At 44.6% G+C, this 23771-nt stretch overlaps 1 long non-coding RNA gene across 1 annotated transcript; it reads right to left on the bottom strand.

The window, feature by feature from the left end:
• Window positions 1–1575: 1575 nt before the first annotated feature.
• On the bottom strand, window positions 1576–23136 carry LOC115892945. The gene is made up of 4 exons (XR_004052901.1): window positions 23016–23136; window positions 20900–21125; window positions 2335–2555; window positions 1576–1913 (listed from the first exon to the last, which is right to left on the bottom strand). It is a non-coding gene; the product is annotated as an uncharacterized LOC115892945 (long non-coding RNA).
• Window positions 23137–23771: the final 635 nt, after the last annotated feature.

Raw genomic sequence — 23771 nt, 5'->3', positions numbered from 1 at the left:
CCCTGTTCTCACACTTCTGGCCTCCAGAATTTAAGAGAGTAAATTCCAGTTGTCTAAACCAGTCAGTCTCTAGTCCTTTTTTCTAGTTGCTCCAGGAAAACAATATGTCAGTTACATGACATCACTGTGCCTCCATATCCCCCTCTGTAAACTAGGGACAATAAGGCACCTTCCTTCACAGGATTCTTGGGAATTAAATGAAATAATGAATGTAAAAGGCTAAGCATGGAGCCTGCTACATGGCTGGTGTCCACTAAATGGGTAGTTGTTATTGCTGTAACTGAAATAACAGACTGCCACCACCACCCCACAACACACACACATACACACACACAGAGATACGCACACACACACACAACTTCAGGGAAGGGGATTTCTTGGATAAGCAGACAATTGATGCTCATGCTCCTTCCCTTCTCCTCCAGAGGGTCCAGGAAAACAACCTACCCGTAAATCTGACCTGGCCCAAAAGTTAAAAAAAAAAAAAAAGCTTTAATGTTGAAACATCACTCAGGTTTTTGTGTTAAGAGGTAGGTGTTCTTTGGGAGGCTGAGGCGGGCAGATCGCGAGGTCAGGAGATCGAGACCATCCTGGCTAACACGGTGAAACCCCATCTCTACTAAAAATACAAAAAAATTAGCTGGGCGTGGTGGTGGGCGCCTGTAGTCCCAGCTACTCGGGAGGCTGAGGCAGGAGAATGGCGTGAACCCGGGAGGCGGAGCTTGCAGTGAGCCGAGATCGTGCCACTGCACTCCAGCCTGGGCAACAGAGCGAGACTCCATCTCAAAGAAAACAGCCGGGCGCGGTGGCTCAAGCCTGTAATCCCAGCACTTTGGGAGGCCGAGACGGGCGGATCACGAGGTCAGGAGATCGAGACCATCCTGGCTAATACGGTGAAACCCCGTCTCTACTAAAAAATACAAAAAACTAGCCGGGCGACGAGGCGGGCGCCTGTAGTCCCAGCTACTCGGGAGGCTGAGACAGGAGAATGGCGTGAACCCGGGAGGCGGAGCTTGCAGTGAGCTGAGATCCGGCCACTGCACTCCAGCCTGGGTGGCAGAGCAAGACTCCGTCTCAAAAAAAAAAAAAAAAAAAAAAAAAAAAAAAAAAGAAAACAAAAAAAAAGAGGTAGGTGTTGTAATGGGTTTTTTTCTCACAACTGGTAGAGCCCAGTCTGATGGCAGGAAAAGTGGTGATGATGCTGTTCCGCAAAATATTGGGAAGTATCACCCAATATTAAGATTCTTAGTTGCAAACAACAGGATCCAATCCAGTTCATTTAATTGGAAAATGAATGTATTTAAATATTGTATAAGGCCAGAGAGACAAAGCCTGAACCTACACAGACAAGGAAAAATGTCCAACAGCGCAGGGAGCGAGGGGGATTCTTTCATGGAATCCCCCCTGCCACCACCGCTTGGCAGCGCTGATGCTCAGAACTGGACGCCAGAAACTCCACCCCTGCCATCCCCAAAGAACCCAGTGAGGGGGTGGAGGGTAGAGGATGAAGGTGAGGATGCAGTGAAAATGAGGGCTGGGGTCAGAGAGTCCTGGATTCAAACCCTCAGCCTGTCATCCGTCCTGGGCAAAGGAGATGTGCTCATGCCCTCATTTATTCATTCTTTACACAAATATTTACAGACTGCCTCCTTTGTGCCAGGCACTGTGCTAAGTGCTGGGGATAACGTGATGAAAGAACAAAGGAATGTGGTTTGTGTTCTTGTGGTGCTCAGTTTATCAAATACAGGGCTGAAACAACCCAACGGGACAGGAAGGAGGCAGAGTTCTGCTCTGAAGGAGAGGGTTGAGGAGGAAGCAGAGAAGGTGCTGCACTATTTCAGAAGATAGCCACAGGCCCTGTCTGGGGCATCCTCAGACATCAGCATCTCAAGGCAGCACGGGTGACAGGCTCTCTGCAAAGAGAAAGGAATTTGTTCATTGCTGAAGCCCTTGACTTGGACACTGTGCAGCTGGCAGATCCTAGACCCTCCCAGAAATGAGCATCCCTGGTCCTCCCTGCAGTCAAGGCGACAGACAAGAAGGCAGTGAGTTTGCCTTGCCTGGGTGGTGGTGGCTCGGGAGCACTGCAGACTCACTCTGCAGGGTGGCTGCCTCAGTGTTCCCATCTGAAAAAGGGGAACAGGTAAGATGGCTCAGATTATTTCAGAGGTGCTTCTAGCAGTGACCTCCTGCCAAGTGGGCTTTTGGAAAATGTGTTAAGTTTGTGGTTTCACAGGACACATCGCCACTTCCTCCTCGGAAGGCAGCGAGAGCCTCAGCATCAGAGGAGGGACACTGTGCAGGTGCAAGGGGTGTAGGGCCTGTGAACTCTACCTCTTTGCCTCAGATCCTCCCTCCAGACCTGCTCCTCGCCTTGCCCCATGCCCTGGGGTCCCAGCTCTCTCCCACAGCAGATCCTGGCTCACTCCTGCTTCTCCAGGAAGTGGTTCTCCTTCCTTCTGCAGAGGCCATACCCAAAGGTCTTGCAGATCCTGGAGCCGGTGTTGAAGAAGGACCTGGGAAGGAAGGCTCCAGGTAGAAGGTAGGTGGAGGGGCTACCTAGACGCAGGAGGGTCAACTAAGAGGATGGTCATCACAGAGGTCTACACAGCAAGCAGCAGAAACAACCAGCATGGCCAAGTGCGGTGGCTCACACCTGTAATCCCAGCACTTTGGGAGGCCGAGGTGGGTGGATCACCTGAGGTCAGGAGTTCAAGACCAGCCTGACCAACATGGAGAAATCCCGTCTCTACTAAAAATACAAATCTAACCGGGTGTGGTGGCATGTGTCTGTAGTCCCAGCTACTCAGGAGGCTGAGGCAGGAGAATTGCTTGAACCTGGGAGGCGGAGTTTGCAGTGAGCCGAGATCATACTACTGTACTACAGCCTGAGCAACCGATTGAGACTTCATCTCAAAAAAAAAAAAAAAAAAAGGTAAAATATCTTGATGAATATTTAAGATTGGAATTTAAGTCTCTGCAATTATTCAATGTCTTCATTCAGCCACAGACTTCTTCACCTCTTTAGTAAACCATCAGGTAAACAGAGGGGGAAAAAAAACCTGGTGAAATGAGAAGATTTGCATTGATGTGGAAGGTGTTTTCTTTTTGAAGCTAGAAATCACATTCTGGTAGATGATTAACACTTTAACTTGACCTTGAAGTCCCTGGAATGACTCATATTTAGATCTAAAGCTCTTGGGCTGAGCAGGGTTGGGTTAGAGTGCAGAGAGCAAGGCAGGACTGTGCAGGTACAAGGTTGGACCCTGTCTTTATTTTAAATGTTTAAATTTTGTTCATGGACTTTTAAAATTAATTTTAATTTTTTAAACCATTGCATTAGAATGTGATTTATCTTGATGACTGAGTTTTTTGACTTCTTAAATTCTGTGTCCAAGACCTCATTAATCTCACCCTTGTCCTGAGGTGAAGCCCTGTCCCTTGGGGGTGGATGAATGAGCTGGATCTTTTGCTGAGAGCAGATTTGATGGAGACCCAGAAGGAGGGTAACACCAGAGCCCTGAGGAGGGAAGAGTGGGTGCCACAGAGTAGAAATCATTAGGAAAGGGAAGGCTGTGGTTCCTGAGGGCAGCCTCGCCTACTGCGTAGCTCTACCTGGGGTTGCTGCTCTTCCCTCTTCACCTTTTGATGATCCAGTCAATGAGTTCCTGTACATTTAGAGCTCTAAAGTAGAAAGATTTATCTGTTTTCTTTGAGTTGTATGAGTTGGAAATCTTTACTTTTTTAATGCTTTTTTTATTTTCTAAGTTTTCTATCATGAGCATATATTACTGCATTTAGGTATCAGGAAACAGCAAAGGAAAGACATTTAATTACTTATATAAAGAACAGAATCATCTTCAACAGAGCAAAGCATTCTTACCATTCAAGAGACCTGAGACAGACCAAGGGAACAACACATATACACAGGCCTTCAGTGTTTGCCTGGAATGGTGCAGTAGCCTACTCACTCAGCCACAGACTTCATGTCTCTGTCTCCACCCTTGGTCCCCTAAGGCCACTCTCCACACTGCAGCCAGAGGGATCCTGTGACAATTTGAATCAGATCATGATGTTCCTGTCATTTCCCATCTCTCTTACAAAGCCTAAGTTTTTATACAGTCCTATAAGTCTTGTCCCCATAGCCTCTCTGACTGCATGATCTTCCACTCCCCCGCCCCACCCACTCAGCCCCAGCCACACTGCAGTGCAAACACATCAGGCACAGTCTTCCTGGGGGCTTTGCACTAATGACGTCTTCTTCCTACATTGCCCTTCTCCCAGCTGGTCACGATGCTCACTTACTTTCTATAGGTTCTGCTCTTTGACCGGTCTACATAAAAGAGCAGCACCTCCTTTACCCCCATTACTCCCTATCCCCTTCCACTACTTTGTCTTCAAAATGCTTGTCATGACCCACACATTATCTCCCTATTTTTCTATTGCCTGCCTCCCCCAGAGGGCAGGGTCCTTTGCTGTGTTTTCTTTACAGCAATGTGTTCATGGAGAATGATGCCTTGTAGGTACTTGGCAAATATTTGTCAGATGAATTAATCTGCTCAGGCTCATTGGTGCTGGGGATGATGCTGCAGTCATTGAATAGGATGAGGATAATTAGGTTCCGTGGAAAAAAGTGTATTTGATCATGGTGCACCTCCTTATTAGGAATCGAGTTCTAACATGCTATAAGTGGTTTCAACATGGGAGGTCAGAAGAGGGAATTATTTTTTCCAATTAGGGGATCGAGAGAAGTTTCTCAGGGGTTGGCCCTGGATATGAGCTTTGTAGCACAGTTGGATTGGGACTGGAAGAGAAGAGGATAGAAAAGTGGACTAAGGGATCGGCACAAGCCAGGTACCTGGGGAGTGGGGAGGACTTACGGCATGATTGTGAAACTGCCTTTGTGAAAATTATAACTGAGGAAATTATGACACTGAAAGAGCTCAGGCCTAACCAACTCTGTCTTGCTTCTACCCTTTAAGCTGTCCTTGTTCATTCCTGGGCATAGGCAGAACTCACCTTAGGAAGGAATTTAGTTTGTGGTTTGACTGCAACAAAATTGATACTAGCCCTTTCCAAAAAATACCTCCTTTTTACCTGGGGACCAGTCTGCCTTAATTAGCTACAAAATTAGAAATTACAGTTTAGGAGTCATGCAGCCTCTGACTGCAAGAGTTTGAACCTCCCCAAATTGCTCCTGGTGATAACATCACTGTTGTAAAACCTAAGGTCAGTGCTTGATATATTTTGCAGAACCTGCACTTAATGGATCAGCCGACACCACCCAGACCGGTAATCTGCCTCAACCAGTTCTGCCATCGCACCCAGAAACAGAAGACAGCAAGAAAACCTCACTTCAATTCCCCTGTGATTCCATCTCAACCTGACCAATCAGCACTCTCCACTTCCCAAGCCCCTAACCGCCAAATTATCTTTAAAAGTTCCAATCCCTGGATGCTTGGGGAGACTGATTTGAGTAATAATAAAACTCTGGTCTCCCACACAGCTGGCTCTGCGTGACTTACTCTTTCTCCATTGCAATTCCCCTGTCTTGATAAATCAGCTCTGTCTAGGCAGTGGGCAAGGTGAACCCACTGGGCGATTACAACTCCTTCCAGTTGCAGGTATTGCTGGTTCCCAGGACCTCTCCCTCCAACCCCCATCACTTTCTTCACCTTCCTTCTGGAAGGATTTCCCTGGAGTGGCCTCAGCCCATGAAGATGGAAGGAGGGAAGAAGGCTGTGGGCATTGCAGGAGCAGAGAGCAATCAGAATGTGTAATTTAGAAAGTAGCCCAAGGACTCAGCAGAGGACCTCAGTTCCCCTACTCCTCCCTCACCCTAGATGTCTTTTAAGAGATGGAGTCTTGCTCTGTTGCCCAGGATGGTACCACCATGCCCAACTCTCACCTCACATGTGGTTCAACCCCAGAACCACAAAGCCAGAGAGACCTTATAAACTCAGCAAAGCCACAGGAAGTGAGGCTCATGGAGAGTGATGCCTTGTAGGTATTTGGCAAATATTTGTCAAATGAATTAATCTCCTGATGCTCACTGGTAGTGGGGGCATGCTGTAGTCATTGAATAGAATGAGGATAATTAAGCTCCTTAGAAAAATGTGTATTTGACCATGGGGCACCTCCTTATTAGGAATCTAGCTCTAACATGCAGCAGTCTTATGCTGTGAGATTCACCAGCCTGAAGACACTCAAAGATCTCGAGAGGATAGTAGTCGAGACATAGGAGAGTAAGGGCCTGGAGTTATTACTAATATCCCAACAGCCTGGGAGAAGCACGCCTTGGCCCTCGAGCAAACCTCCAGCAAACTCTCAGAATACAGAACACATTTCTTGCTCTCTGCCTACAGGTGCCTCAGGCAGCTCAGCTGTTCCAGATCCTTCTGATTAATTTTTAGAATGGGGAAATAAAATCATGATTTCATATTGGATTTTTTTGCCTTGGAGGAAGCAGGTAGGTAGACAAAGTCTTTGAGAATAAGACATTTTAGTAAAAAATGAGCAAAGAATCTGTGTGGCAGGCATCCCTACTGCACAGATGAGGAAACTAAGAATGAGTAACTTACTCAAATCACACGGCTAGTAAGTGGTGGAGCCAGGACAAGCTACCATTAAGCCACAACTCAATCATTGAAGAATCTGGCTTCTACTGGGAATTCTTTCTTTCTTTTTTTTTGGAGATGGAGTTTCACTTATGTCGCCCAGGCTGGAGTGCAATGGCACAATCTTGGCTCACTGCAACCTCTGCCTCCTGGGTTCAAGCAATTCTCCTGCCTCAGTCTCCCAAGTAGCTGGGATTATAGACATGCACCACTACACCTGGCTAAATTTTTGTATTATTAGTAGAGATGGGGTTTCACCATGTTGGCCAGGGTGTTCTCGAACTCCTGACCTCAGTTGATCCACCCACTTTGGCCTCCCAAATTGCTGGGATTACAGCTGTGAGCCACTGCACCTGGCCAGAGAATTCTTAAAATACAGATAACTGGTAAGGGTCTTGGGGAGGAACTACCCAAACTCATTTCTCCCCTGTTCCTGGGCCTCACCTTAGCCACCAAAGAACAGGGATGAGTGAGTCGGGAGAGCTTTTTCCTAATACCGAATACAGGGTACTGTCAGAGGCGTTTGAATCAGAGTGACTCCATTTTGAATAGGAGCTGGGTCAAATAAGCCTGAGACCTGCTGGGCTGCTTTCCCAGAAGGTTGGGCATTCTAAGTCACAGAATGAGACAGGAGGTCGGCACAAGGTATAGGCCACAAAGACCTTGCTGGTAAAATAGGTTGCAGTAAAGAATCCGGCCAAAACCCACCAAAACCAAGATGGCAACAAAAGTGACCTCTAGTCATCCTCACTGCTCATGATATGCTAATTATAACGCATTAGCATGCTAAAAGACACTCCCACCAGCACCATGACACTTTACAAATGCCAACATCATGTCAAGAAGTTACCCTATATGATCTAAGAAGGGGAGGAACCCTCAATTCCAGGAACTGCTTACCCCTTTCCCGGAATACTCACGAATAATCCACCTCTTGTTTAGCAAATAATCAAGAAATAATGATAAAAATAGCCAACCAGCAGCCCTCAGGGCTGTTCTGCCTATAGAGTAGCCACTCTTTTATTCCTTTACTTTCTTAATAAATTTGTTTTCACTTTACTCTATGGACTCACCCTGAATTATTTCTTGCATGAGGTCCAGGAACCCTCTTTTGGGGTTTGGATTGGGACCTCTTTCCAGTAACAGTATCTTTTCCAACACCAACAAATTCTCCAACACCAACTAGGTGTCCACAAATTAATTCACTTCTGACACTAATTCCTGAGTTAGCACTGTAAACCAAACGTATCTGAAACAAGTCTCAATTTTGGAGTTTATTTTGCCAAGGTTAAGAATGTGCCTGTGGCACAGTCTCAGGGGAGGTCCTGATGACGTGTGCCCAAGGCGGTCGGCCTACAACTTGATTTTATACATTTTAGGGGGACATAAGACATCAATCAATACATATAAGATGTATAATGGTTTGGCTCAGAAAGATGGGAGGGGCTTCCAGATCGCAGGTGGATTCAAAGATTTTTTGATTGGCAATTGGTTATTATCTAAAGATCTGGAATCAATAGAAAGGAATGTCTGGGTTAGGTAAAGGGTTGTGGAGACCAAGGTTTCATCACACAGATTAAGACTCCAGGTAGCAGGCTTCGAAGAGAATAGGTTGTAAACGCTTCTTATAAGCTGAAGTTCCATGTTAGTGTTAATGTCCAACTCCCCCTTTCCATCATGGCCTAAACTAGTTTTATAGGTTAACTTTGATATGCCTTTGGCCAAGAGGAGGGGTCCATTCAGATGGGAAGGGGGCTTAGAATTTTATTTTTGGTTTACAGCACAGACCTCACAGACTAAGGGCTCAGTCCCACAAGACCTGCTCTCACTTCAGATACAAGTTGCAAATTCCAGGAGTCACACACTTCTGACTGATTGACTATATAAATTTCAGTGCTCCACAATCCCCCCTCAAGTTGCATAACTCACTAGAATGACTCTCAGGACTCAGGAAAGCATTTTGCTTACTGTTGTAAACCAAAAATAAAATTCGAAATCCCCCAGTCGATGGAATGCAGCCCCCATCCCAGCCAAGGGGATTCCAAAGAACCTGAAAAACTAGTTCAGGCCATGATGGGAATGGGGGATTGGACATGCCGCATTGCACTCACCTCCCTTTGGAATTCAGGCACGACTGACCAGCAGTAACATTAAAACAGAGATCTTAAGACTAACAAAACAGACTAGCAATAGGATACCAAATTTCACCCTCACTCTGGCATAGTACCACATGTCAGAGAGCAGGACCTGAAAGAAATCAAAGTATTTTACCCTAAAATATATTTATTTGACGTATTTTTGAAATAGCCCTGCAAAACTGTCTCTTGTGGGGAAAATCTACATTCTGTAGAGAATACCCTTCCCTTTCCAGGTTGTTTGCCTGATTCAGGTGAGAATTAACTAAGAGTCTGGCACTTCTTTAAGTCTGATAAGAAACATTTACCATCTATTGTCTCTGAAGCCTGCTACCTCGAGGCTTCATCTACATAATAGGAACCTTGGTCTCTATGACCCCTTATCTTAATCCAGACACTCCCATCTATGCCTTCTGTGGATTCCAGGTCTTTAAATAAACTCCCAACCAATTACCAATCAGAAAATATTTGAATCCACCTATGACCTGGAAGCACCCCCACCCCATGCTTCCAGTTATCCCACTTTCCTGGGCCAAAGCAATGTACATCTTACTTGTACTGACTGATGTCTTATGTCTCCCTAAAATGTATAAAACCAAGCTATATAGCCTGACCACCTTGGGCACATGTTCTCAGGACCTCTTGGGGCTGTGTCACAGGCCATTGGTGACTCATATTTGGCTCAGAATAGATCTCTTCAAATATTTTACAGAGTTGGACTCTTTTCGTCAACATAAATGTGCATATGTCTGCGAACTGCCTGGCATCTTCTTGAAACGCAGATTCTGATTCAGCAGGTCTGGGGGATGAGATGCTGTGTCTCCAACAGGTGCTCCCCCATGTCCATGGAAAGAGTTAAACTCTGTAAATATTTGAAGAGATTTATTCTGAGCCAAATATGAGTAACCACAGCCCGGGACACAGCCCTCAAGAGATCCGGAGAATGTGTGCCCAACGTGGTTGGGATTCAGCAAGACAGGGGACTTTAATCAAATACATTTAAGAAATACATTGGTTTGGTCTAGAAAGGTGGGACAACTGGAGTGGGGGGATGGGGTTTCCAGGTAGCAGGCTTCAGAGAGAATAGATTATACATGCTTCTTATTGGGCTTAAGGTCTGTGTTGATGTTAATGCCGGAGAGTCTAATGAGGCATGCCCGACCCCCACTTCCTGTCATGGCCTGAATCAGTCTTTCAGGTTAAATTTTAGGAGTGCTCTGGCCGAGGAGGAAGCTCATTTAGATGGTTGTGGTGGCGGGTGAGGGATGAGGGGAGCTTAGAATTTTATTTTTGGTTTACATTCTCCCGCTTCTGGCCAAGAATTGCCAGAGGCAACATCAATGGCCAGCAAATCTTCGTTATGTCCCATAGTGTTGCCGGGATGCCATGGCTGCCTGCCCCCAGTCCATCCTGTTCTTAATGGGATTCCCTATGGATAAGGGACCAAGAGTCAAAAGACTTACACCAGCCAGGCGCAGAGGCTCACGTCTGTAATCCCAGCACTTTGGGAGGCCGAGGTGGGTAGATCACTTAAGGTCAGGAGTTCAAGACCAGCCTGGCCAATATGGTGAAATCCTGTCTCTATTAAAAATACAAAAACTTAGCCAGGCATGGTGCAGGTGCCTGTAATCCCAGCTACTTGTGAGACTGAGGCAGGAGAATCGCTTGAACCTAGGAGGTGGAGTTTGCAGTGAGCCAAGATCATGCCATTGCACTCTAGCCTGGGTGACAAGAGCAAAATTCTGTCTAAGAAAAAAAAAAAGTATTTGTGGATTAGAACAGGAAAGGGAACCTATTCCATCCAATAGGGCACCAACTAAAGATACGAAGAAAAATTATAATCTGGTACTCTCTAGAGGATTATTGCAGCCAAGAAATAATACATGATTCAGTCTGCACTCAAAAAAAAAATTTAGGGCTGAAATCTAGTATCAAGTGTTACACTTTTCCTTTGAAACAATTTCTCTTTCTCTAGCCCCTTTTTATCTATTAAAGAGAAATTATAGTAAGACCGATTTGTGTGCAAAGTGAGTTTTAGTCTTATATACTTGACCTGATTATTGCATAAAATGCAGCAGGGAGTGATTGGCTATATAGGCCCCTTTTTAGTTGCTTTGCTGGAACTTTACTTAAACATGCTATGACTAATTTTTGTACAATACCCATTTTCATAAGATATTTAGGTAAAGGGATTACAAATACCTTACATAAAGCCTGTTTAAACATCTTAAATTTAATAATTCTATTAACCTGTACATTTTATGTTCTGGTCCTAGGAACTATTTTTTTCCCACCCCCAGACCATTTTACCTTTTCTGGTTCCCAGCAGGGAGTGGTATCTGTAAGACCCATGAGAGAAGCCTTCTCAAACAGTTGTATGATTCTGTGGGAGGGGCACCCATGTAAAAGGGGCCCCCTAAATCCCCAAATTTACCATGACCTGGGTAATAGGCATATTCAGTGGGAGGATATCCCCGTCATCATACAGCCAGTCCCACACGGCTCTCATATTTATCTGGATAAATGCCACTGTAAGATCTGTTTGCCTTGAGAAGAGAACTGCCCAACTCTCCCTGTAAAATGCCAAGTGGAGCCCCCCCCAGATGAAGCGGTTGATATGCTTCTCATAATTCCAGAGAATTCCTGAGAACTCTCAAGAATAAGCTCCTGTGCATTTGGCTCACATACACTCATCAGTGATCGCTCTATAGAGAACTGTGGGGCCTGCATCAACCCAAACGAGCTCTTAAATTTTGTAGCATATAAAATTAAGGATTTTTGTCCTTAAAGTAGTGATTTTTGCAATAAATTACACAAAAGGCTTCTCAAGAAGCTGATGATACCAATCTACAACATGGAATAATTGCTTTATATTATTCCTTGTAGTTATAATTGGTACTTGGTTTTGCCATTCCCCCACATCGACTGTCTTCTTGGGAACCACAGGTCTCAGAGTTAACTTGGATGTAGGAATAGGAGGAAGCCAGAGGGGTAGCGGGAAATCAGGCATGAAAAGCCCCAGGCCCCACCTGCACCTCTCTCCTGAGCCCAGAACTAATTTCAGAGAGCAGAGACCGAACCTCCTTTGCCTATCACATCCCTGGGACTCACCACTGAATCAGCCACCACTGAATCAGCCACCACTGCACTTGGAAAGGGTAGGACTCATGCCAAAGATGGGACACCACGCCTACATTATCTTGAGACCCAAGCCCACATTATCTTGTGGCAGAGGCAAGACCACCACAGTTTCAGGGTCCCACGAGACTGATGCACCTGGTGAGCCCCAGAAACACAGGACACACAGTTTCAGAAGCTGCCATTCCCATGCCTGACCACGCGGGGGCGGCGAACTCTCAGATTGGGTCGCTCCCTTAGGCGGAGCTGTCCTGATCCTAGACCCGGGAAGCCGTGAAAATCCACGGGGCGTCCCAGGGCACCACTGTCCTGGGAGCTGCAAATCGAAAGCATCTGCCCCCGGCCCAGAGAGCTCGGGGCCAGGCCGTGTTACGCAGCTGGAAAGCGTGGACCCTTTGGCGGCGTGGGATAGGGCGAGTTTGCCCGCAGAGCCAGCAGCTCGCCCCCGCCTGAAATTCCAATTCTCAGGGACGGGGATGGTGACATCTGAGGAAATTCCTCAGCTACAAAGCATCATGTCTCACCTTCTTGAGCCAGTTTCTTCTGTAAAAGGGAAATGGTACTGCCATTCATAAGATTTTGCAGGATCAAAGTAGAAAATCATTAAGAAAACACTTTGCAAACTGTAGAGAACATTGCCAATGTTATATATCAGGGTTTTTAAGAAAACTTTTAAATATTCTCTTTATGTGGAGAAAGAGGTAGGAAAATTCTGGAGATATAGTAACGAACAAAATGTACCAGGTGCCTGGCAAAATCTGTCCTTGTGTTTCTTTTTGAAATTGACTTGAATTTTATTTCCATTTTTAGTTGTTTAATATTTTCCTTAATTTTGAAATTGCTCATTCTCCATGCTACAGCCAGTGCGATCTTTTAAAAAAGGAAATATGATCTACAACTACATGTAATGAACGGATGAACATCGTAAACATAACGTTGAATTAAAAATCCAGATAGAAAACAGCACCTGCTGCATGACTGCGTTTACATAAAAAGTATAACAGGCAAATAGTTGGAAGTCAAGATAGTGGTTACTGTAGAGTAATGAGTGGAGGGGGTGCTGGTAGTGTCCTACATTGGGTTATACATTTATGCACTCTTTTCTGTATACATTATATTACACCTCAGTGAAAAGTAAATATTGTATGGGGGAAGGAAGGGAAGCTAATCGTGTCTCCACCAGCCTAAAAGCGTTCAGTCGATTCTGATTCTTCTGAATGTGAAATTTGTACTCCTGGCCGGGCGCGGTGGCTCAAGCCTGTAATCCCAGCACTTTGGGAGGCCGAGACGGGCAGATCACGAGGTCAGAGGATCGAGACCATCCTGGCTAACACGGTGACCCCGTCTCTACTAAAAAATACAAAAAAACTAGCCGGGCGAGGTGGCCAGCGCCTGTAGTCCCAGCTACTCGGGAGGCTGAGGCAGGAGAATGGCGTAAACCCGGGAGGCGGAGCTTGCAGTAAGCTGAGATCCGGCCACTGCACTCCAGCCCGGGCGACAGAGTGAGACTCCGTCTCAAAAAAAAAAAAAAAAAAAAAAAAAAAAGAAAGAAATTTGTACTCCTTTACCCAGGTCCACCTGGTGCCCCTGGCTTCATCATCAATGGGCTTACCATGGCCACACAGGTCCTCTTTCAGGCCCTCTCTCTGCTGACCAGTTCTGGCCACAAGGCTGCCTCTTCCATCACTGGGAGCTCCTCCCCACATTGGAGCTGTTCCCTGCCACCTGGAATGTCTTCCCTCCACATTCCTGCCAGCTCCTTCTGCTCAGCCTAGAGGTCACTTTCTCACAGAAGCTGTCCCTGAGGCTGTATCTAAATTGCACCCTCACAATGACACAAAGATGTGAACAACAAACACTAAGGATTCCAAAAGGGGGGAGGGAGGGGAGCAAAGGTTGAAAAACTACCTGTCCGGTACTACGTTCACTGCTTGGGCAACGGTATCATTAGAAGCCCAAACCTTGGCATCATGCAATATACCCGTGTAACAAACTTGCACACATACTCTCTGAATCTGAAAGAATTTTTAAAATAAGAAAATAAATTGTACCCCCTTAGTTCTCTCTGAGTACCCTCTTTTTATCTTTATAACACCATAATTTGTATTTATGGGATGATTATGCTTCATTATTTGGTAAATGACCTCACCAGCTAGACTCTAAATCAAAAAGGGCTGGGACTGTATCTGATATATTCTCAGTTGTACCAGCAGCACCTAGCACAGTGTCTCACGTAAATGATACTTATTTGTGGTTTGGCTTAACTAATAAGACAAAAAAAATTTTGGGAGGGGAGGGCATTCAATCAACAGGAAAAAAAACAATGATATGTAGGGAAAAGAGAAACAAAATGCTAGCAGGTATTAGTGTTGTAAGAACACGGGCGTTCTTTTCCTTTCTTTAATATGACGTATTTAATCTCTTATGTGATTTTTATGAGTAAGAAAATAAACTTTAAAAATATTTTTGTACTATTTAAAATTAAGTTTTCATTTAAAACATAGACTTCTGGGTGTATTAGTCCATTCTCCATGGTATAAAGAACTTGCATGGTATAAAGAATTCTGCTATAAAGAACTACCCGACGCCAGGCACGGTGGCTCACGCCTGTAATCCCAGCAGTTTGGGAGGCTGAGGAGAGCGGATTACCTGAGGTCAGGGGTTCAAGACCAGCCTGACCAACGTGGAGAAACCCTGTATCTACTAAAAATACAAAATTAGCTGGGCATGGTGGCACATGCCTGTAGTCCCAGCTACTCTGGAGGCTGAGGCAGGAGAATCGCTTGAACCTGGGAGGCAGAGGTTGCAGTGAGCTGAGATCGCGCCACTGCACTTCAGCCTGAGCAACAAGGCCGAAACTCCATCTCAAAAAATAAAAATAAAAAAAATAACAAAACAAAACAAAACAAACCTACCAGAGACTGGGTAATTTATAAAGAAGAGGTTTAATTGGCTCACGGTTCTGCCAGCGGTACAGGTAGCGTAGCTGGGGAGGCCTCAAGAAACTTGCAATCATGGTGGAAGGCAAAGGGGAAGCAGACATGTCTTACATGGCAGGAGTGGGAGAAAGAGAGAGAGGTGGGAGGTGCCATACACTTTTAAACAATCAAATATCATAAGATCTCACTATCAGGAGAACAGCAAGGGGGAAATCTGCTCCCGTGATCCAACCAGCTCCCACCAGGCCCCACCTCCGATATTGGGGATTACAATTTGACATGAGATTTGGGTGGCAACACAAATCCAAACAATATCACTGAGTAAAGTGAAGATGGCAGGATAGTTATACGACAGAATGTTCATTCTCCGATTTCTATTGAATTGGAGAGGAGAAAAAAAAAAACAGGCAAAAAATTAAAAATAAAATCAGCAGCAGTAAACCACCATGGGAAACAGTAGAACCTCATTCCATAAACTTCAAAAAGCAGTAGCAACAGAAAAATATAGAATATCCTGATGTGTTCCATCACGGGGCCTATCCCCAACTGCTCTGTCCCAGAAGAGGTGCAGGAGAAAGAGGAAATAATACAAAAGTCCTGAAAATTCTCACCAGTTGTTCCATTTAGCTGCCTAACAGGATCCATACTTAGTGGCATAAAACAACAACTACTTTCTGATGCACGTGGATTCTCTAGGTCTGGAATTCAGGCAGGGCTTAGTTGGAGAATTCTTTTGCTTCTTGTGGCCACGTCTGAGTTCATTTTGTGGTACCCAGCTGGGCTGGGCTGGATTGGGCTGGACTGGAGGACCCAGGATGGCTTCAATCACATGTCTAGGGCCTTGGCAGAAAGGCTAAACTAAAAGGCTAAACTCAGCTGGGACTGTTGACCAGTGTCCACTGCATGTTCTTTTCAGCAGTGGCCTCTGGGTAGTCAGACTTTTCACATGGACATCAGCATCCCCCAGAGCCAGCATCCCAAGAGTGCAAGATGGAAGCATAGCCTTTTTTGACCTAGCCTCAGAAATCACACAGCATCTCTTCCACTACATTCTACTGATCATGATGGAGTCAGCAAGGTCAGCCCCGATTCAGAGAGGGGATTGACCCCAATTCACAATGGGACAAGTGCCAAAAAAATTGCAGACATGTTTTTAAACTGAGACAGAGTAGTTAACATTTTTCCTATATGTAAAATATAATAACTTCCTCCAAGATCCCCCGACCTACCCCTGCTGCCCTACTTCCCACTAAAAAAAAAAAAAAAAAAAAAAAAAAAAAAAATTGTGGCCTTGTGCAGTGGTTTATGCCTGTAATCCCAGCACTTTGGGAGGCTGAGGTGGGAGGATCACTTGCGTCCAGGAGTTCGAGACCAGCCTGGGCAACATAGCAAGACCCTATCTTTACAAAAAATAAAAAATTAGCCAATCATGGTGCCACACACCTGTAGTAGTCCCAGCTACTCAAGAGGCTGAGGTGGGAGGATAGCTTGAGCCTGGAAGGTCAAAACTGCAGTGAGCCGTGATCATGCCACTGCACTCCAGCCTGAGTGACAGAGTGAGTTTGTCTCAAACAACCAACAAACAAACACCTCATCCTATTTTGACATCAAACTCAGCTCCAGTTTCTGGAGCTTATCTACATCAAGTCCAGCTGCAAAGAGGCGTCTTGGGGTCTGTTCCACAGGTAGAGTTTCTCTCCATCTGAAAACCTGTGAATTAAAGAGACATGCTTTCTGCCTCACATGCTCCCAACCTGCAATGGCGAGATTGGCACAGGAAATCACTACGTTCGCTACTGTTTTAAAAGGGGAAGTTCAGAGCAATCACTGAGCCCTGGCAATTCTGAAATTGAATTGTGTACCTGTTGCCAGAGGTTCAGTGCTATTGCCTGGGTTCTTGGCTCCACTGTGATTCATACTTGCTTTTCCATAAGAAATGGCTCTTGTTTACAACTGAGTAGGCTTCTTGTTCTGTATCTTAACAGAATACCTGAAACTGGGTAATTTATTAAAAACCAATTTTATTTCTCACAGTTCTGTAGGCTGGGAAGTCCAAGGTCAAGGGGATGAACCTGGTGAAAGCCTTCTTGCTGGTGGGGACCCTCTGCAGAGTCCTGAGGCAGTTCAGGACATCACACAGTGAGGGGGCTGAGCATGCTAAATTGTCTGTCTTCCTCTTACAAAGTCACCAGTCCCACTCCTGTGACAATCCATTAATCCATTTATCCGTGAATGGATTAATCCATTCATGACCCAACCACCTCTTAAAGACCCCACCTCTCAGTACTGCCACATTAGGGATTAAATTTTAATATGAGTTTTGGAGAGAAGTGTTAGAAAACTGCATGCAAAAGTCAAGATGAATCCCCAGAAAATTCAAGTGCCTTGTTACTACCCAAGCTCTTAGGATCTCAGCAGAGATAAAAAGTCCACCAAGGCTTGCCATTCCCCAAGGCTCAAATGTCTAATTGATTGACTGATCCAAAGCTCCAGGGAAACTTTCTCATAAATGGAATAGCCCGTCACTAGAGGAAGCCAACTGTGGTTCCAGGAATTTAAGAAAATCTCCAGAGAGCAGAGCCCAGACTGCCCATCATAGTCAAGGGACATCTCCAATAGCATTCCTTTCTTCCCTCAACTCCATGACTTTAGGCTCCACAGAAGTGTATAGAAGCAAACTTCAGACTGCAATTTGGGGATAGGGGATGGGAGTAACAATAACAATAGAGCTCAGATATGGTGAGAAGGAAACCAAAGAGAATATATTGACACCAATTAGAACAAGCAAAAGGACAGGGCAGAGTTGCCCAAACTGGGCATGAGGAAGATGAAGGGAAATGACGGAGTAGCTATGCACCATACTACATGCAGTTATAAGGAAGAAAGAAAATAAAGCAGGGACGGAGGGGAGAAAGGAAAAAAAGAAGAAAATTAAAAAGGAAAGGACATTGGAGAAAGGAAATAGACACAAAGAACTCAATTCGGAAGAAAATCTGAGAAGAGGAAAAATTTCCAGGAGGGCTTTCAGCTTAAAAAACAAAAACTTTAATAAAATAAGACATTAGGCTGGGCTCAGTGGTTCAGTGGTTCACACCTGTAATCCCAGTTTGGGAGGCCAAGGTGGGAGGATTGCTTGAGGCTAGGTGTTCAAAACCACCCTGGGCAACGTAACAAGATTTCATTTCTGAAAATAAATAAATAAATAAATATTTTAAAATAAAAACATAAAAGACCCTTAAAATGAGTATTAAGGAAATAAATTGAAGATCTAGGTAACACCACTAAAAAAATTGCAAATAAATTGAAAATATCAAGGAAGAAACAAGTCAGAGCTACAAATCAATTTACTAGCATAGAATTAAAGTTGGGGATAGTAAATACCAATAGCCTGGGCCAGGCTTGGTGGCTCACGCCTGTAATCCCAGCACTTTGGTTGGCCAAGGTGGGTGGATCACCTGAGGTCAGGAGTTTGAGACCAGCCTGGCCAACATGGTGAAACCCCATCTCTACTAAAAATACAAAAATTAGCCAGGCACAGTGGAGTGCACCTGTTATCCCAGCTACTACGGAGGCTGAGGTGGGAAAATCACTTGAACCCAGGAGGCAGAGGTTGCAGTGAGCCAAGATTGCAACACTGCACTCCAGCCTGGGCACCAGAGAGAGACTCCATCTTAAATAAATAAATAAATCTCAATAGCCTAGAAAGAGGAAAAAAAAAGGTCAAATTATTTTTTAAAATATTAGTTTATCATGTGTCAGATATTAATTATTGACATTAAGTATTCTAAATATAGATATATGTTGACTATATTAATGAACACTATCCTATAAGGTAGTATTGGGGTAAGGGTTAACTCAGCAGGCCTGGGTTGTTATAACCCTACACATTCCTAGAAAGGTCTGTTTTCAGGAATGATCTTTGGCCTCCTCCTGGGAACTGAGCTCATAGACTCTTCTGGATGATGAAAGTGAAAGTTTTTTGCATGCCTGAAGCCTTGGGCCATACTGTACCAGTTAGTCCACATAGTGTACACTAGCAATGATTTATGGTGAATGCCCCCTTTTTCTCTGGGGGTCTGGAGTTTTGTTAACTGAGGTAGGTCATACAGGCAGTGTATGCCTATGAATGATCCTCAGCAAAAAGCTGAGATGCCCAGGCCTGGGTAAGCTTGCCTGGTTGACAACACTTTGCATGTGTTGTCATGCATCATTGCTGGAGGGACTAAACACATCCTCTGCTACTATCTAGGGAGGAGACACTCACAAGTTTGTGCCTGGTTTCCTCCAGACTTCATCCTATGCATATTTTCTCTTTGTTAATTTTCTTCCGTATCTTTTTGCTGTAAACTTACATATAACAACAATTTTATTTTTATTTTATTTATTTATTTATTTATTTTTGCTGTAAACTTAAGTGTAACAAGTATAAACTTAGGTCCTATGAGTCCTTTTAGAGAATTAAACCTGAGTGTGGTGTTGGGGACTCCAAACACAGGTAGTTTCCACTATTATCTCCAAATAGAAACTGTAGTACATAGATATTAAATGCCTTGTGCAAAGTCATGCTGATATTGAATGACAAAGCTGGAATTCAAATTATCTGACTCCAGTGCCCATGGTTCTAACAACTACTTACAAGTGAAGATAATCTGACATAATTAATGTCTCTTCAATAGAAAAGTCCACAATTGAAACAGAAAACTTATTCAAAGATATAATACAGGAAAATTTCCCTTTTAAAAAACATGCAGCCTGAAAAAGCACTCCTTTTCCAAAATGATGCAGAATGATATCAAAATATTGTTAAGTTACTGAAACTTGAGGATAAGCAATGATATTTTTAGATATTCATGTAGGGAAAAATATCACCTTTAAGAGAGAAAAACATTCAGGCTGCACTATAACAACATTCACTGGCAGAATTCAGTGAAGCTAAGTCCATAATTGTCCCGGAGAAAAGAAAATATTATCTAGGATTTTTTTTACCCCATAAAATTGTCCTTCAAGTATAAGGAACATATGCAAAAATTCAGGGAAAACAATATCCATAAACTCTTCATTTTTGTAGAATTATTTTTGTTAATCTAACAAAATGCTGATGAGGTTATCCTGAAGTTACTGATAGAGTTGCTTTATATGATAGAGCATTAATATCCAATATGGTAGCCACTGACCATATGCAACTATTGAGCACATGAGGTATGGGTAATATTAATTGTTATATGCTATAAATGTTAAAGTACACACCAGATTTCAAAGACTTAATACAAAGAAAAGTAAAATATTGCATTAGTTTTTATTTCATATTAATGATATATTGAAATGATATTTTAGATATACTGCACTCAGTTAAATAAACTGTAATTAAATTAATTTTACCTGTTTTTTTTCTTTTTTCTTTTCTTTTCTTTTTTTCTTTTTGTGAGACAGGGTCTCCTTCCCTGTCACTCAGGCTGCAGTGCAGTGGCACAGTCTCAGCTCACTATTAGCCTCAACTTCCCGAGCTCAGATGTTCCTCCTACCTCAGCCTCCCAAGTAGCTAGAACTACAGGCACATACCAGCACACCCAGCTAATTTTTCATTTTCAGTAGAGACAGGGTTTTGCCATGTTGCCCAGGCTGGTCTCAAATCCCTGGGCTCAAATGATCTGCCCACCTCAGCCTCTCAAAGTGCTGGGATTACAGGCATGAACCACTTTGCCTGGCCCCTATTTTTACTTTTTAGAATAGCTACTGGGAAATTTAAAATTCGATTTGTGGCTTGTATTATATTTCTGTTGCACAGCACCATAGTAGACTTTGGGGAGAGATTTCACTTGTTTGTACTATTTAGTTTAGTTTGATCTTTTAAAATAAGTATGGTTATTCATATAAAACAATAAACTCATTATTCCTAAATTGAATAAATAAACCAATGGACAAAGAGCTATGCTTTCTCCCCTGGGATGTTGAGACAACTAGCTGGGAGGCTCTGGATGGGAACCAATAACAAAAGAATGGAGAACAGCTGTTCATTGTCCAGCCCACTCCCTTTACAGATAGGAAAACTGAGACCCCAAAGGTCACTTACCACTCTAAAATCTCATGGACTCAAGTGTGCAGTAGATGAGGCTGAAGACTGGCATTTCAGATGAGGCAGGAATACTGACTTAGGGGACATTCTCAGTAGCTCCCATGAGCCCCTCCAAGGTATGTAGCACCACCTCCAGACAAGGAGTCCACTTCATCCTGGCTCATACCCCTTGCCCAGTGTGCTTCCTCTTCCAAGAAATCAAAAACAAGATACTTCCTTTGGCCTGTGGAAATAGGGACTCTTTTTTCCTGCAGGTATAAGTTCCAGCCTCCCAGCCCTGGCTTAGAACTCTCAGCCCTTGGCACCATGGAGCTCAGCAGCTTCTGCGCCCTGCCTTGCCATCTGCCTGGTGGGCATGACCAGCTCAGAAAATACCCCAAGTGAGCTGAGGTGTTATTGGGAAAGAGGACCCTGAGACCCATAGCCTATGGGACAGGGCTGACTCCAACAAGCTACCCGGTCACTTTCACCTCAGGGGGAATCCAAGGCCCAGATATTGAAAAGGCCCACCTGTGGTCACCATTCAGTCTGGGGGAAGACCTGGGGCCAGACCTCCCAGATGCCAATTTGATTTAATTAAATCTTCACCAAATTATATTATTATTGTTGTTGTTGTTATTATTATTAAGAGATGGAGTCTCGCTCTGTCACCCAGGCTGGAGTGCAGTGGCCTGATCTCGGCTCACTGCAACCTCCACCTCCTTGATTCAAGCAATTCTCCTGCCTCAGCCTCCCGAGTAGCTGGGACTATAGGCACCCGCCACCACACCCGGCCAATTTTTGTATTTTTAGTAGACGCAGGGTTTCACCATGTTGGCCAGGCTGGTCTCGAACTCCTGACCTCAAATGATCCACCCACCTTGGCTTCCCAAAGTGCTGGGCGTGGCGTGAGCCACCATGCCCGACCCAAAGTTTTATTATAAACCCAACATATACTTTTGTTTTTAAAAGACAAACAATACATAAATTGTTATAAAGTTAAAAGTGAGTTCCCTGTTTTACATAGTCTTATTCCAAAAAGTATCCATTGTTAGAATGCTTAGGAGAGAAAGTAAGTTTTCATACTACTTTAAAAATAAGACCAAGTTCTTAAGCTTGGCTACACATTGGTGTCACTTGAAGACTCTGTGAGTCCCACCTTAAATTCTGATGTAACTGGTTTGGGTAAAGCCTGGGCATCAGGATTTTTTCAGTTCCCCAGGTGAATCTAACATTCTAGGTTAGCAATTTGAAATAGGGTATGGCCAGGGAAAACCTCACTGATAATAGTGGAGGTGGTAGAAAGGGGTGGGATTCTGGATTTATTCTGAAAGTAGGGTGCAAAAGGATGTGAGAGAGAACCAAGGATGACTCAAAGGTATTTGGCCTGGGTGCCTGGAAAGATACAAGTTACCTTTAACAGAGATGAGGCAACTATGGATGGGCACGTTTGGGGTGGGGTGGAGCACATCAGAAGCTCGGTTTTGGAGATACTCAATTTGAGATGTCTTTAGACATCCAAATGGAGAAAGCAAGTAGACAGTTAGGTAAATGAATCCAAGATCCAGGGAGGAGGTCTGATCTAGAAATATGTGGGTGTTGCCAGAGCATAGGTTACATGTGGCATGGTAGTGGAGGTCGTTTCTAGGTACTGACAGGGCTGCGGGTATAAAAGAGAACCAGGCCACAACTCTGTGCTCTTCTGACTTGGCTATGCATGCTGCATTCCACGCTAGGCACACTACACAGACCACTTAGCTTTGTGTATCTACCCACCTGCATTCCTGTCTCATTTACAGTCTGCTTCTTTACTGCTTTGGAAGTAAACTCAAGTAAAAGCACCTTGAACAAATTGCCTTTGCCCATGGTCTAGACTAGCTCACTACCTTTCCTTCCTACATATGCACACACACCACCCACATGTGCTAAGGGCTCCTAAAACCCTTCAAGGAGCCTACACAGCCCATCTATGCTGGCTACACAGACACCACTACCACTGTGTTAAGACTGCTGCACTTACACATGTGGAGCTTCTAGAGTCCCCCATGCCCATCCCTATCTTGGATCCCAGATCCCAAACCAGAATAGCCCATACCCAGTTAATACATTTAGCGTTTGCTGATTGAGAACTCACATGTCCTGAGATGGGTCAAGTCTTAATGAAAGACAGAACCTGTGCCTCCAGGAAGCACACCATCTGGTGAAAGTGAAGGGACAGCAGCCAGGACAAGGAACATGTGTAAGTCCAAGGCAATCTGAAAGTAGCAGGCGTAGGGCAAGGACAGCAGCCTGGCACGTCAAGGGAAACTTCCTGGAGGGAGCAACTTCTCTTATCTGGTGTGTGTGTGTGTGTGTGTGTGTGTGATGGAGTGCAGTGGCGCAATCCTGGTTCACTGCAACCTCTGCCTCCCAGGTTCAAGTGATTCTCCTGCCTCAGCCTCCCAAGTAGCTGGGACTACAGACACGCGCCACCAGGCCAGCTAAATTTCTTTTGTATTTTTAGTAGAGATGGGATTTCACCATGTTGGCCAGGATGGTCTTGATTTCTTAACCTCGTGATCCGCCCGCCTTGGCTTCCCAAAGTGCTGGGATTACAGGCGTGAGCCACCGCGCCCGGCCAGCCTCATCTGGTTTTGTAAGAGGGAACCAGGCAGTTGAGAGGTGTGCATGGTTGGTGGAATAGGGCGTTCTAGGCCAAACCACTATGATGGGAGAACTGAGTGGGGTGGGAGGTGGGGGGAACTGCACATAACACACAGTTGATGCCAAGTGTGCCAGAGGAAAAGACAGAAGATGAGGGCAGTGGGAGGCACCCGCCTAAAGGCTTGTTTTACAGGAATCCAGGGTTACGTAACCAGCAAAGGAGGTGGGCGGGGCGGGCTTCAATCCA

Source organism: Rhinopithecus roxellana, chromosome 13, assembly GCF_007565055.1.
Source record: "Rhinopithecus roxellana isolate Shanxi Qingling chromosome 13, ASM756505v1, whole genome shotgun sequence".
Classification (NCBI taxonomy): domain Eukaryota; kingdom Metazoa; phylum Chordata; class Mammalia; order Primates; family Cercopithecidae; genus Rhinopithecus; species Rhinopithecus roxellana.
Note: the sequence above shows the minus strand (reverse complement) of the source record. Positions and strands in the feature narration are given on the sequence as shown.